Raw genomic sequence first — 17500 nt, 5'->3', positions numbered from 1 at the left:
GGTGTTGGTAGGCAGCGAGAGCTGGAGTTGTGTGTGGGATGCTAAGGAAGGGTAAGAAAGCATTGGCTTAGAAAGAAGTTATAAGTAAGACATATAGGAAGGAAAGCAGAGCAGAGGCAACGAGCAACCACAACATGGCGAGGTGCGAGCGGTGCGGCGGAGCTGGGTGGCTGGCGGGCAGGGCGGGCGAGGCGGCCGGCGTCCTCATTGAACGGGCAAATGGCCGACCTTCTCCCGCCCCCATCCTGTTCCTATTTCACTCTCTATATGATCGACTTGTTCGTCCTTCTTCCAGTACCTCAGATATCGCGCATGGTCGTATTATACTTCCGTAATTGTGGCTTGCAAGCCAAAGATGACTGATTGCTAGGAAAAAAATTAAGGCAAACCGTTTAGTCCCGGTAAATGGCGGAGGGAGCGAGCCGATCCCGCGCTCAAACCTTCTCCGCGGCAGGAACACGATTTTTATTATTTAATTATTTCACTCCACAGACAAACGAGGTGAAGACAATCCTCGGATGTGCAACACTCGCTGTCCACTCCATTTTTTCCCCCAAGGCCTGCCACGGTATATATAAAGAAAACAGAAAGCGAATGGACTCTGTAAAAGAAAAATTTTGAAGTTAGCGAATATTGGCGACGTAAACAACAGGCATCCCCGGCCCTATCCCGCCTGGTATGTGCCAATAACTTGCCTATATTGAAGTTTTAATACACTCACGCTCTGTGTACACCAACCTGAATTTGACCTCACATTTCTGTGGAGGTAGTGACCGGGTACAGGAGAGAAAAAAAATATATATAAAAGAATTTTTTGAGAGGCATGAAAGAAAACAAATGGAATTGCTTGAGTAAAGGAATATCGGGGGGATAATTTTGCCGATAGTTATTTTAATACTGGATGGTAAAGAAAAAAAATGTACATACATGGTGATATCGAATCCATTAGTATTCCATCAGGTAGGGTCGGAGGTAAAACTTAATATGGCCTGCACCAAGTTTTGCTGTAAACTCTGTTGGCATATACCGGCACAAAATATAGATATAGCCCAGTGATAATTTTCTATCCCCTGGTGCTTCATATAGGCTCGTAAATTTGATGCAACGAGCTGATGTCCATGTAGATTAAAAGAGGAACATGGGGAGTTCATTTTCTTTATCAACGGCACGTGATTAAAGCCTGTTAATTGAAACGGATATTGAAGCCATTTCAATACGATAGAGGACAGGGCGCCATGCTAGCTCCGCAGTTAGCCTGAGTTACGCCTCACTAACCATCCTAGATAACTGCAATAAAGGCTGTGCTAACTTACAACGCGATGGTATTTAATTTCTTTATCAAATATTATGGCGATTGTGCTCGCACCCGGAGTTTTGGAGGTGCGGTCGACTGTCGCCAAGAAAACTATTTCCCTGAAGCGGAATATATCTGGCCTGAATATCTGTTGCCGATAATACTCGCCCACCTTCCGAACGAAAATCAATATCGGCTAATGGTTTTTATTACGGCCATTGCATAGGGGATTTTTGTTAATTTGATGGCGTCAGCCGTATATTGTTAATGATGGAGAACGAGGTGGTAATGAAGCAAAAAATAAGGATGCTGGTGTTCTCTTGGTGGTGGAGGAAGATGCTTGCGCCACCGCCGCCGCCACCACTACCGCTACTTCCCTCGCCGCTAGCCCCGCCGCTGCTGCCACCACCATCACTGCCGCCGCCGCCTCCACACCTACCACTACCATCGCTACCATTACCGTCAACAGGGGCGACTCTCCCCTGACAACAAGAACTCCTGGGTGGCCTTTGCTTCACACACACACACACACACACACACACACACACACACACACACACACACACACACACACACACACACACACACACACACACACACACACACACACACACACACACACACACACACACACACACACACACACACACACACACACACACACACACACACACACACACACACACACACACACACACATATACAGACTGAAACCACGTCTATAACGAAGTGTCTTCACGTGTGTGTGCATCCGGGCAAAGAAACATTATGTAGGACTCATCTCCGCATGAACTACGTATATCTTTGAAATACTAATGAAAACACACACACGCACACATACACACACACACACACACACACACACACACACACACACACACACACACACACACACACACACACTGCACAAAATATTCAGAGCTAGGAGGGACACGCGCGCAACAGCACATGCACGCGAACATTCAGACACATATGCCAGGAATACAAATAGAGGAAGCGCCGCTTGGGACATTCAGATTGAGTTTCGAGCTCGGAGACAAGTCCTGAACAGTCCCGGCAGGGTTATTGTGCACCTAGAGAGTGTTGCCTGACGCTGTTTTGTTTTTACGAGCCAGCGAGAGATCGGGACTTGTTTCCCACTATAGTCCTCACCGAATTTAGCTCTCTATTTTTTCTGACTAAAAAAAAAAGGAAACAAGGAATATTTATTTATTTGTATATTGACTTTTGTTTTACCAATAAATGGCATGATCTATTACTATCTTTTAGTAAGAGTAGCAACAATTGTAATTACAATATTTATTTTCTTATTTATTTATTCATGTATATTAAAAAAAATATCTTTTTGTTGAAAACCAATTTGATACGCTTTTGCTACTGTTAAATTATTCTTGCTTGAGACATATAATGCATAAATTAATTAGTTAATTAGTGACAGATGAGAGAGAGAGAGAGAGAGAGAGAGAGAGAGAGAGAGAGAGAGAGAGAGAGCGAGAGAGGAAATGCAGTATATTTACAAATAAAAGCCCACTGCTGTATATTCAGCATATTCTATCATTATAATTTAAAACAAAAAAAAAGAGTAATGTAAATATTCATTATTATGTTTTGTCTTTACAGAGTTGCTGAAGAACTGTCGACGCTTCCTCTTCCTCCTCACGTGAGTTGGGAATATTTTTTTCTTTCCTCACCTCTTAGTTCTCTCGGCTGAGAAAGTGACTAGCGTGCAACTTAATCAGAAGGCAAAAGTGATATCTTCTTCGGAGTGATAATTGTCAATGTGCTTTTGTTCGAGGCTGAAGGTGGGCTTTAGTTTGGTCTAAAAGAAATGCTTGTCACTGCACACCCGCTCATTTCGGACCGGTGGAGTTTATATCTCGCTGCGAATTGGCCGAGCGGGTGTCATTACGAGGCGGGTGTCTGATCGCTGCCGTGATTGTGACTCGCCTTATGACCTTTTACAGTGACCTCCAACCATTATATCGGAATGAGAGTCTCGTCCTGAGAGGTGTTCTTGTGTTTAGTCAGAGTTAGTTCCCTCCTGATGAGCGCCTGGACACCTGGACTCCCAAGAAACGTGTTGTTTTACCTCCGCTGTTTCCTGGTGTCTCTCTCTCTCTCTCTCTCTCTCTCTCTCTCTCTCTCTCTCTCTCTCTCTCTCTCTCTCTCTCTCTCTTCTTGCTTGGGTTTGTTTTTCTCACTGTACTTTTTGTTTTCATTTCGTCTGATATATTATTAGATATTCTCCGAGTAGCAGAAGTATGGCGATTATTGTTTTTGTATTTAAATGACTACGGTTTTTTTTATTCATGCTCGATCAGTCATTTAATGCATCGGTTGAACTTGGAAGAAATAATGATAGTCAGTGTGAGAAATCGAATTATAGCAACTGAACAGATGTTTATGATTATTGTCAATTACCTATTGATATATTTTGAGAATCTAGTGGTTTCTGAAATTAAATGCAAAAGATTATCAGTTTCCTGAGTGGGCAAGGCATCAGCCTCTTAATTTGAATGTTATCTGCTCAAGTAGTATTGGGGGCAAACTCTTTAATAATGAAGGAAATAAAGATAAGAAACGACAAATTTTCTTTTTGCTAAAACTGCTATTTTATCTTTTCAGAAAAATTTGTATATATTCTAAATTTTACCTCTATGAAGACTCCCTCGTATAAAGGATTTGCTAAAGCAAGTGTGTGTGTGTGTGTGTGTGTGTGTGTGTGTGTGTGTGTGTGTGTGTGTGTGTGTGTGTGTGTGTGTGTGTGTGTGTGTGTGTGTGTGTGTGTGTGTGTGCCAACATGAACGCAGTTATGACTTACTTAAACACACTTTTTTTCGAAGATCATTCTCGAACGTAAAACTTTAAAGCTCATAGGGTGTTTTCCCAAGCGTGAAAAAAAGTATCATGATGAAGCAGATTTGTGTGGGTGAGGCAGGGTGAGAGAGGCTGCCAAGTGAGGAAAGAACGAGGAGGAAAGGAAAGAGGAGGAGGAAGAGGTGGAGGGGGAAGAAGAGGAAGAAGAGGAAGAGGACTAAAGGTAAGAGAAGGCGATGTGTGGTAAATGAAGGGTGTGAGTAAGCCGAAACCAGACGCTTACCTGAGCTGAGAAGGCATTGGGGTGCGGCGCTCATGGAGGTTGTGGTGGTGGTGGTCGAGTGATGGGGAGGGAGGATGAGGCCGAGGCGACAGTGGTGAGGAGATGAGGGGATGAAGATAAGGAGGGAGAAGTAGTGGTGGGGAAAGTGAAGTTGAAGTGGTGGGGTGGGTGGGTGGTTGGTGGGGCTGAGTCTAGATATCCACGAGTTACTTCGGCCTCCCTGCTGTTCTGTCCATCACACTGAAAAATTGATCCATTAGTAACTGTGAAAGGTTGAAGAAGTAATGCATTCTATTTGCATACTTTTGGCTTAGATTATGTGTGCTCAACAATTTATCAGCAGGAATGTTAGAAATTATGATTATGAACATATATATCAAACAGTGGGTGGCTCTGAAATATCTGACAACACCACAAACATAAACATCAGCGAGTATGCAGTTTTTGAATATCTTGAAAGCTATGCACGAACCTTTTCTATGCATATATGGTATACGGAAAGGAAGTAGTCACGCATAGTGTCAAGTTGCTCATAAACACAACCACAGGAAAAAAAAAAAGAAATAAAAAGACTAGGGAAGAAGTAACACCATGTCTGGCGTGAAGACAGCCACCGCCACCGCCGCCCCGCCCTGACCCGCCTCCGCCCAACACTCAGCTAAGCTTCCTCTACCAACTTTACGCGCTGTTACACGCTCTCAAAGTCTCACCTCAGCCCATAAAAACAACAACGGCAAATCTAGTTGGAGGAGAGTGGCGAATAACCCGTCACAGGCAATCAGGCAGTGACAAGGGCCTATCATGAGGCGAGAGGCCAAGGAACGCTGCCCGCCCCACATCAGTTGGCAATTGCGACAACCACGACGCAGACGGACACCGAGTTAGCCAGACCGTCAAGACCGTCAACCAATTTGCCGTCAACCAGCACACAACACCACGGCTCCCTCTTCAGCGGGACCCGGGCCAGACAGAGCGGCGAGGCGACCTTTGGCTCAACTCAAGGGTCGCTGACACTGGCTTCGTCTAACCTTTATTGCACATCTTCCGCTGGTTACGAGGTGGCGTAGTAAACAGAGGCGTAGTGGCTGCAGTAGCTGTGGTTGTGGTGGTTGTGGTAACCTTGGTAGTAAAATCTGACCCAGTTTTCATTCACAAATCCCATAAAATGAAGGTAACAGTTTGGGGGCGTGTTAACTCGTCTCATGGCTGACTTTATACCGTCGTAAACGCGTATACGGCTCTCGTAAAAACTTAACATTTCGTAACCTGGCTCCTCTGTTGCTGGGGTCACTCGACTAGCAACAAAACCGGTGTAGCGGGACGAGTGGAAAGAAAGGAAGGAAGAAGAGGAGGAAGACGCCTTGCTTGAGGGATTTAGGGAACTTGTAGAATATTGTCGGGAAAGCTGGCGGCTGGATTGCTGCGACACGTTGGAAGCGAACGTTTCCTGGGTCTCGTTCATTTGATGTTGGAGGACTTTGGCTGTCGAAGAGCAGTCGAGCGTGAGGCCTGAAGGTCACTTTCGACAAGTTTGGAGGCAATTCCTTGGCTATTTTTTCTTCTGCAAGATCAAGGTTTGAGATTGGTGTCGATTTCACAGTTGGACTTCACATGCTATGGCAGGATTTATTTTTGTCTTAAGGTTGTTGCGGTATTTCTTTTACTACTTACTGTAGGGTATGGTAAATTATGCATACTTGCGTTTCCTTCCTTTGCACTTAAGGCACGGTAATAAACACCGATGTAAACTCTTACACAGTTTGACAAACATACATCATAGACATAAATAAGTAAGCAAAAGCTACTTAGAAAGCGAAATATTTGCGCTACATATTTTCTAACGCGTTGAATACACATAAAACTATTTTTCGGGTCGTATCTAGTGGTCAGAGGTCGGAGGTAAACAGGGGGGGCAGCAGCTGGCCTCCTCGTCTCCGAGCACAGCCTCCTGCTGCTGCTGCTGCTCTGCTCCCGAGGCAGGACTGGCCTCTAATCTCCACTAAATCAGATCAAAGAGGTGGCGGAGGAGACGCAGTAGCATGGGAAAGGGAGTGTACAACCTTTTCGGCCGGCTTTATTGCCTCGTAAAGGTGGCGGCCGCTGAAGGTGGTCTCGCCGGCTGCTGTGAAGTCCTGGGAGGTGCCGCGAGGAGGCCAGAGCGTCCTTGGGGAGTGTGAGGGAAGGGGGGGATGCAGGTGGCGTGTGGGTGTGGTGGCTTCGTGTGTGTGAGCGTGCCTCTTGTGTGTGTGTGTGTGTGTGTGTGTGTGTGTGTGTGTGTGTGTGTGTGTGCATGTAAGAATATGTGTGTGTGTGCATGTGTGTGTGTGTGTGTGTGTGTGTGTGTGTGTGTGTGTGTGTGTGTGTGTGTGTGTGTGTGTGTGTGTGTGTGTGTGTGTGTGTGTGTGTGTGTGTGTGTGAGTGTCGGAAAGGGGGAGGTGGAGGAGGAGAAGGAGGAGGAGAAGTAGGAAAAGGAGGAGGAGGAGGAGGAGGAGGAGGAGGAGGAGGAGGAGGAGGAGGAGAAGGGTGTGAGCGTCGCCTGAGAGAATGTAAAAGAGTGAGTAAGGCGGCTGAGAAGTCTATAGAAGGAACGAAGGCAACATGGCGGGCCTTGGGGAGGAAGGACTTTGTGGAAGGAAGGACTGGTGGAAGGTGGGCGGGGGGAGTAAGAAAAGGGTGTTGGAATAGAAGCAAACTTAAAAAAAAAAAATAATAAGACGTAAAAAAAATATATATATATCTGGTGGATGACAACCTGCCTTGGATTTATGTGGATATATAAATTAAATTCTTGTGTGTTACAATGAAAAAAAAAAACCGTATGAAAAACGAAATTTCATCTCATAAATTAAGAAAAAAAAAATGAAAATGTTTTGAATCACAGACATAAGTACACATGCAAGGGTAAATACTTGCTAACTTTTTGCTTGTGGCGGATGTCAGTAATAAGTTAAGAGCAAGCATAATGATACAAAAAATTAAACACAATACAGATTAGGAATGGCAGAAAAAACCCAAGCACATAATGAAAGAACAACATGTTTTTACCAATCCCCAAACACGAGAGAGAGAGAGAGAGAGAGAGAGAGAGAGAGAGAGAGAGAGAGAGAGAGAGAGAGAGAGAGAGAGAGAACATAGACGGTCGAGAGGATAGGTCACTGGTGGTCAGAGAGGCAGGTTAGGAGATGGATAGGGAGGGAGGAGGGAAAGAGAGGAATGGTGAGGATGGGAGGGAGGGAAAGAGAGGGAAGCAGCAGGATGTAGTGATGCTGAGTAGCACAAATGGAGCGGTAAATGTCGTGATGGCTGGCAGACATACTGGTCCAGGGATTAGTCCAAAATGTCTCCCGTGTAGCTGCCAGGAGAGAGAGAGAGAGAGAGAGAGAGAGAGAGAGAGAGAGAGAGAGATGTGTGTTTGTAAAATATGGCAGTGGTGTTTAGTAAAGTGTACTTGTAAGGTTTAAAATGAGAAAAGAACTTTGTGACTTATTGATATTATTTTTATTATTATTTTATTACTATTATTATTATTGTTATTATTATTATTATTATTATTATTATTATTATTATTATTATTATTATTATTATTATTATTATTATTATTATTATTAAAGTTATTAATATAAATAACATTAGAAGAAGCAGTAGAAGTAGTAGTAACAATAGTAGTAGCAGCATTATTATTACTATTATTATTTCAATTTAAACCACGAAAACAAAACAAATATTTCTTAATGATTAATAAGAGAAGGGTCTTGCACAGAACTCATACAGCAAGAATCTCAGGTAATTATAGAAAGGGAATGAGAGGGACACTGAGGAGCGTATCGCCAACTAAAAGAGGAAGCATGTAAGATTAGACGCAAAATTAAAGTGAAGGAGAAAAGACGAAAGATAATTGAAGGTAAAAAAAAACTTTGATAAAAGTTAAAGAGAATAGGATCAAGTCTTACCAGCAGAAAAGAAGAGACGAGAGGAAGAATAGTTTGTAAAGAGAACCACATAATGAAAAATATAAGAAAAAAAAATAAAATGCTTGGTGAAAACGATAGTCATTGAGAGAGAGAGAGAGAGAGAGAGAGAGAGAGAGAGAGAGAGAGAGAGAGAGAGAGAGAGAGAGAGAAAAATAGGTATAGAAGGAAAGACGAAAGAACGAGTGAGGGGAAAAAATGCCTTAGTAGCTGAAGGGAATAGGAGGGAGTGTGGGAGTGAGCTTGGCAAGAGGAAGGGAGGTGGGGAGTCGGCAGAATTTTGGAGCAACAGTAATACCAAGTGAAGACACCAAGAATGCAAGGCGGTCAAGGTTCTCCAGAGCTAAAAGTCACCACCATAACATATCTGCAGTCCTATTACCTTATCTCTCGTCTCTCTCTCTCTCTCTCTCTCTCTCTCTCTCTCTCTCTCATTACTCATTCTTCCTTTTGTTCTTGCTTCCTTCCTTCTTTTCTTCCTTCCTTCTGTCCATCCTTACTTCCTTGTTTGGCTTCCTTCCTTCTTCCTTTTATTCTTCTTCCACTTAGCTCTTACACTATTTTCCCTTCTGTCCATCTTCTTTCTTACTCATCTCGGGTTCTCTCTCTCATGTTCCCTTTCTCAAGACTTTTCTTCGTCCGCTTTCTCTTCGCAACTTCGCTTCTTTTTACCTCTTCTCCTCCTCTTTGGTGAATTTTCTTCTATTAATATTTGTTCCTTCGTTTAGGTATTCTTTTTCTATTTCATATCAATTTTCCTTTTTTTTTTCTTTTAAGTTTGTATCTTCCATCCTTCTATCTATTTTCACTAAACAATTATATATTTTTTCTCCATCCCCTATATTCTTTCTTATTATTTTCCTCTACTGCCTTTGTCTTCTGTTTCTTTTATTCCTTATTAATTCTGTCCTTTCTCTCTCATCACTTTTCCCTCCCTCCACGAAATAACATCTAAACACTATCAGCAATAAATATGGATATTCTCTCTCTCTCTCTCTCTCTCTCTCTCTCTCTCTCTCTCTCTCTCTCTCTCTCTCTCTCTCTCTCTCTCTCTCTCTCTCTCTCTCTCTCTCTCTCTCTCTCTCTCTCTCTCTCTCTCCCTCTCTCATTCTACACATGTTTTTTTTAACACTAATATAAATGTTAGGTAACTGATAACGTGTTGCGCGTAGGTACGTTAAAGAGTGAAGAAATGTAAAGTATTTAGATATTTATTCCTTCGAAGATAAGTATTTTCCTGATACAATTCTGTCCCTCGAAAGTTTGCGGGAAACGCTCTTGAATGCATTAAAAGTTTTGTAGTGATACAGAGAGTGGGAACGGAAGTCAGAAGTTCTTTGTTATTAGGCAACAACAGCGACTCGCACTTGTTATGAGAGAGAGAGAGAGAGAGAGAGAGAGAGAGAGAGAGAGAGAGAGAGAGAGAGAGAGGCAAGTATTCATTTGATACCTTTAGGTCTTCTGCTTTCTTTAGTTTAATCACATTTTCGGATTTTTATTGTATATATTCTTGAGGCGTAGAAACAAGAAATTAAATTAAGTTGGCAATTAAATTTATGTTATTTTCCTTTTAGTAAATTGTGTGCAAAGCATCAAGCCGAAGTAAAACATTGCAATTGATGATATACTAATGTCTTTTACTTCACTCAAGGCACAAATTCTGTGAGTGTTTATAAATGAGAGAGCGTAAAACAACCACCACACATTTTGCTTTGAGGAAAACAATATAATGCAGGCAGAAGAAAAAGAACTAAAGCTAATGGAAGTGTGCGGTTGGTGAGGAGCTTTCTTCCCTCTGAGCCAATGCCATCAGGGCACTGGCCAATGTTCGTCGAGGGTAATTGAGGAATAAATCCAAGGCATCAGATGCAAGATATCCGGCCAGCCCAGAGAGCCTCGGGCCAGTCACGGGGTCACTTCTCGGAAAATTATACTCTTCAGATAAGGAAACCGCCATGGCCCGCTGACGCTCTCTTGTTTTTGGCTTCTATTACCATACTGTCGACGTGGGCTCATGCTTTTAACATTAACTCAGGGAGGGCAACCATAGCTGAGTCTAGATTAGGCCCACCTTGCCCCTCCAGTCTAGTGTACGGTATGGAACGACCAGTTGTGTACGATTGGCCAGTCTCTGCCTCTCCTGAACGGCTCGTGGAGGTGTATTTACGGGGCATTGTCATTGCAGTTTGATATTCCGAGCACAGCCAAGGTCAGGGATGGCCGTGAGACATGGCTGATTGATGCGAGGGATAAGAAGAACAAAGATAGATTGCGTCTCGAATGATCTAAGAGGATAATGGTCAAAGCTATTTTGTTATGCCGGTTTTCTTGTTAGAGAGAGAGAGAGAGAGAGAGAGAGAGAGAGAGAGAGAGAGAGAGAGAGAGAGAGAGAGAGAGAGAGAGAGAGAGAGAGAGAGAGAGAGACCCTGGATAAACTATTCAAATGTATGTGTAACTCAGTATTTATGTATTTGTACTGGCAGTATGTATTTTAGTGTGTGTGTGTGTGTGTGTGTGTGTGTGTGTGTGTGTGTGTGTGTGTGTGTGTGTGTGTGTGTGTGTGTGTGTGTGTGTGTGCATGCAAGAAAAGAGAGAGAGAGAGAGAGAGAGAGAGAGAGAGAGAGAGAGAGAGAGAGAGAGAGAGAGAGAGAGAGAGAGAGAGAGAGAGAGAGAGAGAGAGAGAGAGAGAGAGAGAGAGAGAGAGAGAGAGAGAGAGAGAGAGAGAGAGAGAGAGAGAGAGAGAGAGAGAGAGAGAGAGAGCATATATGTTTGTGACCTTTGGCGTGACTGTGTACACTCCTGTGGCCGGAACTGCTGAATAAAAACAGAGTGTGGCGGGCTGAGTGTGATGAGTGTGTCGTAAAGCAAGAGTTCACGGCGAGACGACAACCTGACGATGAAATTTGATATTCTCTTGACCTCAGTTACCTGGCCGGCGTCTGTGCTTGCCTGAGGTGATCGCTCTCGTCCCGGAGTGAGGAACACGCTTCTTAATTATGAGTGTTTAGTTTTCTCACTTGCTTATACTAGTTATTCATTATAGTCTCTTTTTTTTCTGACTGCGCAGCAAGACTTGTGATGTGATTAAGTGCAAAGTCGTAAATAATGTTAAATTGGAGGTGCTACATCAGCGGACGCGTTTCCATTATTTCCTTGTTCGCAGCGTAAAAAATGAATAGTTAGTTTTATAACGCAGTATATAATAATCGAAGTGAACTTTTCCGCGACCGTAATTGTGATTGTTATCCGTCTGTTGTGAAGGTATTACTTAGATGAAGCTAAAAAAGAGAAAAAAAAGTTAAATTAGGAGATTCGTCTCAACAGAGGAAGTTTTTTGTCATAAAGTCCATTAATGTTGGTATCTCTGTAATTGATTGGGAAGTGAGCACAAACTACTACTCTTCAGGAACAATAAACTGTGCTCCTTTTTTGTAACATTTTACACTGGCAACTGCGAAACTTGCGTCACCTCAAGCTCTGTATCTTGACAGATTCAGAGTATTCTTTCACAACTCGTTTTTACAGGAAAATATTATTTCTATTTTTCCCAAATTTTGAGGTGATAATGCTAACGATTAATGAGTTCTTTATAAATCATTTCTGAAAGTATTAATTATAAGCTTTTGTCGACGGGGGCAAAAATGGTAATATATAATGTTATCACCGAGGGGTTAATTTCCCTCTATATATGCATTATGAAAAAAAATATCCTTCAATATTCCACTGAAATTACCACCGAATTGACTACTGTGTATAAACTATTTATCAGAACGCTTCATTAGTATGCCCCGGGGAATTGAAGAGCAAAATGCGTAACGTATATATATTTTTTATTATTGTTATTTTTTTTCAGTGCAGACAATTTATAGCCACGCACTCACACCCCGACATATATATGGCCAGCGAATATATTAAAAAGCGATCCTATATCATGGTATTTAATTTTGGCCTCCCAATTCCCTCCCTCATAATGTTCATTTAATCGAAAAAATTCATACTAAGATAATAAATTTCAAAGCCTCATTAAAAGAAAGTTATTCGAGTTCATGTTTGTATATGGTATGGTAATAATTTGGTTGTGATGTTCATTCGTTGTATGTAAATGCGTGTTTCTCGATGCTTCACGGGGCCTTGTTGGTGGCGAATCAGTAGTCACCTGAGGGAGGAGCTGCAGTGTGATGATGAGGAGAAATAATTACTGTCCGGCTGCGTACGTTTGATAAATGTATGATCATGCATTCGTGTTTTGCATGACTCATGGGAAGAGGATGCAAGAATAATTGCTCACTTTTATATTTCTAGAGGCATGAAATTTATCTTCACAAGCAAGAAACTTAGCAATGTTTATTTATATCTTTATTTATTCCTTTATTTATATGTAAGAAATCAAATTTGCATATAATATAAATTCTTTAAGAAAATATGGTTGTATGTATATCATGTTCACTGAAATTTTTAATTTTCATAAAGAACTACAAACAAAATATGTAAAAACAGTCTGGGTCGGTCTCTCTTCGGCCATCCTAAGCGGGTTCCAGTTTATTCCGCCGCCCGCCGCCCGCCGCCTGCTTTCCGTCGGACCCAGCCCCGCCCGCCATGCTGCTGGCTCTCCGCAGCGGCAGACTTAGATCCAGCCTTACATGAAATACTATAATAGAAACGCCCTACCCGACTCGGTTCCGTTAGATAACTTTCAAAATCAAAGAAACTCCGACTAGAACACTTGAAAGTACACTCCCTTGTGCCGCCCCCGCAAGACTGAGCGGCTGTGGGTCTTCGCGGCGGAGTTCAGTTCTCTCAGCTGGCGGGAGGCGGAAGAAGCAGCCTGAGAGAAGTCTTTGTTGTCAGAGTATGAGCCGAAACAAAAATATGTAGAAAAAAGTGGAGTGTGTGGCATTCCAAGGCGGATGTGAAGGGTTGTGAGGGTGAGGTGAGAGTGGGGGTGAAGGTGAGCGGACAGCGGCGGCTCACCTCCCTACCACAGTCCTGACGGTCAAGGTCTCTGTGAGGGCTGAGGCGAGGATATGAAACTCATAAAGGTCACTTCTGGCTTTAGTCAAATCTTCCGTTCACCCTTACAGATTTTCAAGGTCCCTCAGCCTTTGCCTATGCTCTCAAGAGCATACTAAGAGTTCAAGCAAAGTACAGGAGGAGCAAGGCGAATGTCTGTAAAATGCTGCTTGTTCCTGAGCCATAACAACGCGTGATTTGTTTTGTTTGGAACTAAAGAACGCTGAGATAAGAATTGACACATGGATGTTAAATTGGGGATGTAGAATTTCAAGTGAAAACAAACACATATGTACATGAATCTTCTTGTGAAATCTGATGCTGAAAGAAAGAATCCGCCCCACCATCAACGAAACGACAACAACAGTTACATCACAAACAAAAAACAGATGATGGTACGCACGAAATAAACTTAATCCAAGTAAAAAAAAACTGCCTCAAGACAGAGAAACAAATAACTTCATTAAACAACCCGACTTGAGAAAATTCATTCATACTCTCACTACGCACTGCACATAAAGTAAAGCTGACAACAATCCAAATTATTCTAACACCGCTAAGACAACAATAACGAAGGAGACAGAAAAAAGAAAGAAAAAGGAAAGCGTGAATGAAACTATAAAAATATGAGAAAAAACGAGACAAAACAGCAGTTACGAACGTCAGGGAGGATCAGTGAGGAGGAGCCAAGGTAAACACGGGGAGCTTGAGGCAGCTAAGCCACACGGAGGCGAGGATCGGCCAGGAGGAAGGTGGTGGGGAGGAGATGGAAGAAAAAAAGTAAAAAATGTACTATTGAAAAAAAAAAAAAAAGACATAGAAGGGGAAACTAGGGAAGCAATGTATGCATGCAGAAAACACCACGTTTAGTAGTGCAAATAAGTGAAATAGCATCTTGAGTATAAGAAAAAGAGGAAAAAAATAGAAGAAGAAAGTTGAGGAGGAGAAAGAGGAGGAAGGGTAAGAGGAGGAGGATGAGGAGGAGAAAGAGAAGGTTGAAGACGAGAAGATGAAGCAGGAAAAAAAGAGAAAGAAAGAGAGAGATAAATGAAAAAAGGGAGAAAAAACAATAAAACAAGAGCAAGGATAAGAGAAATATATGAGAGAGTAATTAAGAAGGAAGGTGGAAGATGAGACTCCACCCACACATTCCTCGGCAACTCGACAGCAATACCACGAGCGTAGGATGAATGTGTTGTGACTTAGCGAGGTCCCAGGTGCTTGTTGCTAATTGTTTAGGGGAGACGGCAGGGTGGAGAAGCGTCGACGACACTCTTCCGCTCACCACCATCCGCGAAATGCGAAAAAAGAGGAGAGAAAGAAAGAGAGAGAAAAAAAAGAGACAGAAGGAAAAAAAGACGGGTTCAGAATCGCGAAGGTCAGGGGACGGGGAGGAGCTGGGAAGACCTCGAAGATCTGAAATTGTTGCGTTGCAGCTTTTTCTTTATTCTCTCTCTCTCTCTCTCTCTCTCTCTCTCTCTCTCTCTCTCTCTCTCTCTCTCTCTCTCTCTCTCTCTCTCTCTCTCTCTCTCTCTTTCTGCCTCAAGTGCTTTGGTGTGTAAATGGATAAGTAAAATTATATATGGGCTTATTGAGAGGAAGATGCATAGTTAAATGAACAAGAAAGTAAGTAGAAGAGATAGCAAATAGATAATCAATGGAAAAACATAAAGAAATAGGTGGATGGTCAGGATTTCTATCTGAATTAGAAAAGTTCAAAAGACGCGATTTTGGGGAGTGGAAAAAGTGTGTGATATTTTACATTGGTCTCGACGATTATAATTATTCACCATTAACACCAAAGAGGAGATAAGGGATAAAGTTTGATGAGGCTGACATCACTGATTCCTCTGATCGACGGAAAAGGACCGAAAAAAATAAAGCAAATAAGAAAACAAGGAAGGGCGGGGACTGCCTCTTTCCCTGCCGCGGGTCCCTTGGCGGGGCTGGCGGGCTCAAGAGACGGGGCCGTTCAGCGCATAAACCCGGTTTTGTAGCGTACTCAACCACGCTATAAAGTGACGTCACGTTGCAATAAAATGACGTCAGGTTTCACTGGTTGGAGTGACGTAATGCTGACGTCACTAAACCAGCGAAAGGGATGAATGAAGGGAGATTCCTTGGGGGAGACGCGCGCCGTGTGACGACCTCGCGAATGTTGGTTAATGAACCTTCCTATGGCGATATTATGAGGGTGTTGAGTGGGGGGCGAGGTCGGCCTCATTCTTGGCTGTTTACTCGACCCTTGATCGCCGCGAGGACGAGGGCTGGCTGCCGGGTTTGATCACACACACACACACACACACACACACACACACACACACACAGACATTACGATGTGTGTGTGTGTGTGTGTGTGTGTGTGTGTGTGTGCGCGCGCGGTCGTGTGAGTGCGAAAGTTGAAGGAAGAATAATTGCTTCTACATACCTGCTAATGATCACTTTTTTTCGGTGGTTATGTTGAAAATTTTATGTTAACATTTATAATGCAATACACAATGGCTACCAAACTTACCATATGCTATACGGAGCCATTTTCTCCTCAACTATTTCAGCTTTCAAACTTATAAAGGTTCCTATTTCCGGTTGTCAGATTATTTTTGAAACAATACTATGAAGTGTTTTGAGAATTTTAAAGATCTTTTCAATGCTAAAATGGAACTTGTAAAACTTCTAGTTTTATCATCGTGCGATGGAAACTAGGAACAGTAAAGCGGCTTGAAAATTACAGAATGAATTGCTCCAGAAGTTGTCAGTATTTGGGAAGGAAGAGAAAATTTTATCCATTTCATAGTTAGTGGGCTATAAATCCCATTACTTTTTTCTATAATATTGAAATACATATTTCATCTTCTCGACTATAAACTGGGAGCAGCGCCAGCCATGTTTTTGCCCGCGGGAAATTCTCGGTTGCAAGCTTCTCCTTGTGCTCTGGGTGCGGAGAGGAGGAGCCTGAGGGTGCCGCGAGGCAGTGTCAGGAGCGGGAAGGAGTGCCATTTATGACTCTCCAGCAGTGTTAATTGGACCAAGGTGATTGCTAGTCGTCAGTTATCTACGAGATAAATTCCTCTGTGTAAGAAATCATGGGACCTGAAAATATCTGGCAGGTTAGGTGGGCGGAGCCGGTCTGCTGGGCCAGTTTGCCCGGCGTGTTAGCATCACCGCCATCTGTTGGCCAGACGGGAAACTTATGAGGGCGAATGGCTGTGGGCGGGGGAGGTCCGCTGCGCCGGGATGGGGAGGGGCCACATGACGTCGCCTGGGAGCACGCTCATTGGCTGTTAGGAAAATCGTTACTGGTGTGAGCCCACTTCCCTTACGGGGCCGCCCAACCGCACGAGGGCCCGCTGTCGAGGTCCCGCCAACGCTTTTTCTCTTTCCCTCTCCCTCTCTCCTCGTCTTTCTCTGTTACTGTTCGCCGAGAGCTCTCTGTCTCCCATGCTCTCTCTTTCTCCTGGACTCCATCCCTCCCTCCAGCCTTCCAGTCCAGACCCTCCCCAGCTCCTCCCGCCAAGCTGCCTCCTCTCCGCCACTACCACCACCACCACTCTCTCGCTCGCCCTGGACGCTAGCGCTGCTGCCTCTGTAACTGGGAAATTTTTGATCTTGGAGCCGCCAGAAGACATCGCCTCTCGTTCGCACATTCTCTGCACCTTCTTACACTTTCCAGATCTTGTTCCTTTACATAATTTCTTGGTAATAATGAAAGGTTTTGGAATAGTATCCGTATGTAAGCCGACCCTGCCCCGTAGCAATTCACTGCATCTATCCCGCGCTGCCGGCCGCCCATATTGCGATAATATCTTGTTAATCTCCGCTTGTGAACGGGATAGTAAGGACAACGGTACCGGAAGAACAGATAAGGGAGGGACGAAGGGGCCACGAAATTGAGCGTCACGAAAGCTTGTCATCACTCGATCGACTAGAAATGGGGTCGATGATCTTGCCATAGCCAGCCTCTTCATTCTTCATCACTTCTCTCTCTAACACACACACACACACACACACACACACACACACACACACACACACACACACACACCTCAAGACGTGGTGCCAAAGAATAAGTGTTTGACATAGGAGTGGGTAACCAAATTTTTCACTGGGTGCGGAGCGATTCCTCTCATA

At 43.4% G+C, this 17500-nt stretch overlaps 1 protein-coding gene across 5 annotated transcripts in view; it reads left to right on the top strand.

Annotated features, from left to right (window-relative positions):
• The window catches only part of LOC123499346 (homeotic protein ultrabithorax-like), an 817282-nt gene that overhangs the window by 92119 nt on the left and 707663 nt on the right, over positions 1–17500 (top strand). For all 5 annotated transcript variants that reach the window (XM_045247247.1, XM_045247228.1, XM_045247231.1 and 2 more), the window contains one exon: positions 2915–2954. The gene's annotated coding sequence lies outside the window, so the exon portion shown is untranslated. The remainder of the gene's footprint in view (positions 1–2914; positions 2955–17500) is intronic.

Source organism: Portunus trituberculatus, chromosome 49 (assembly GCF_017591435.1).
Source record: "Portunus trituberculatus isolate SZX2019 chromosome 49, ASM1759143v1, whole genome shotgun sequence".
Classification (NCBI taxonomy): domain Eukaryota; kingdom Metazoa; phylum Arthropoda; class Malacostraca; order Decapoda; family Portunidae; genus Portunus; species Portunus trituberculatus.
This window is presented reverse-complemented; position numbering and strand designations above follow the sequence as displayed.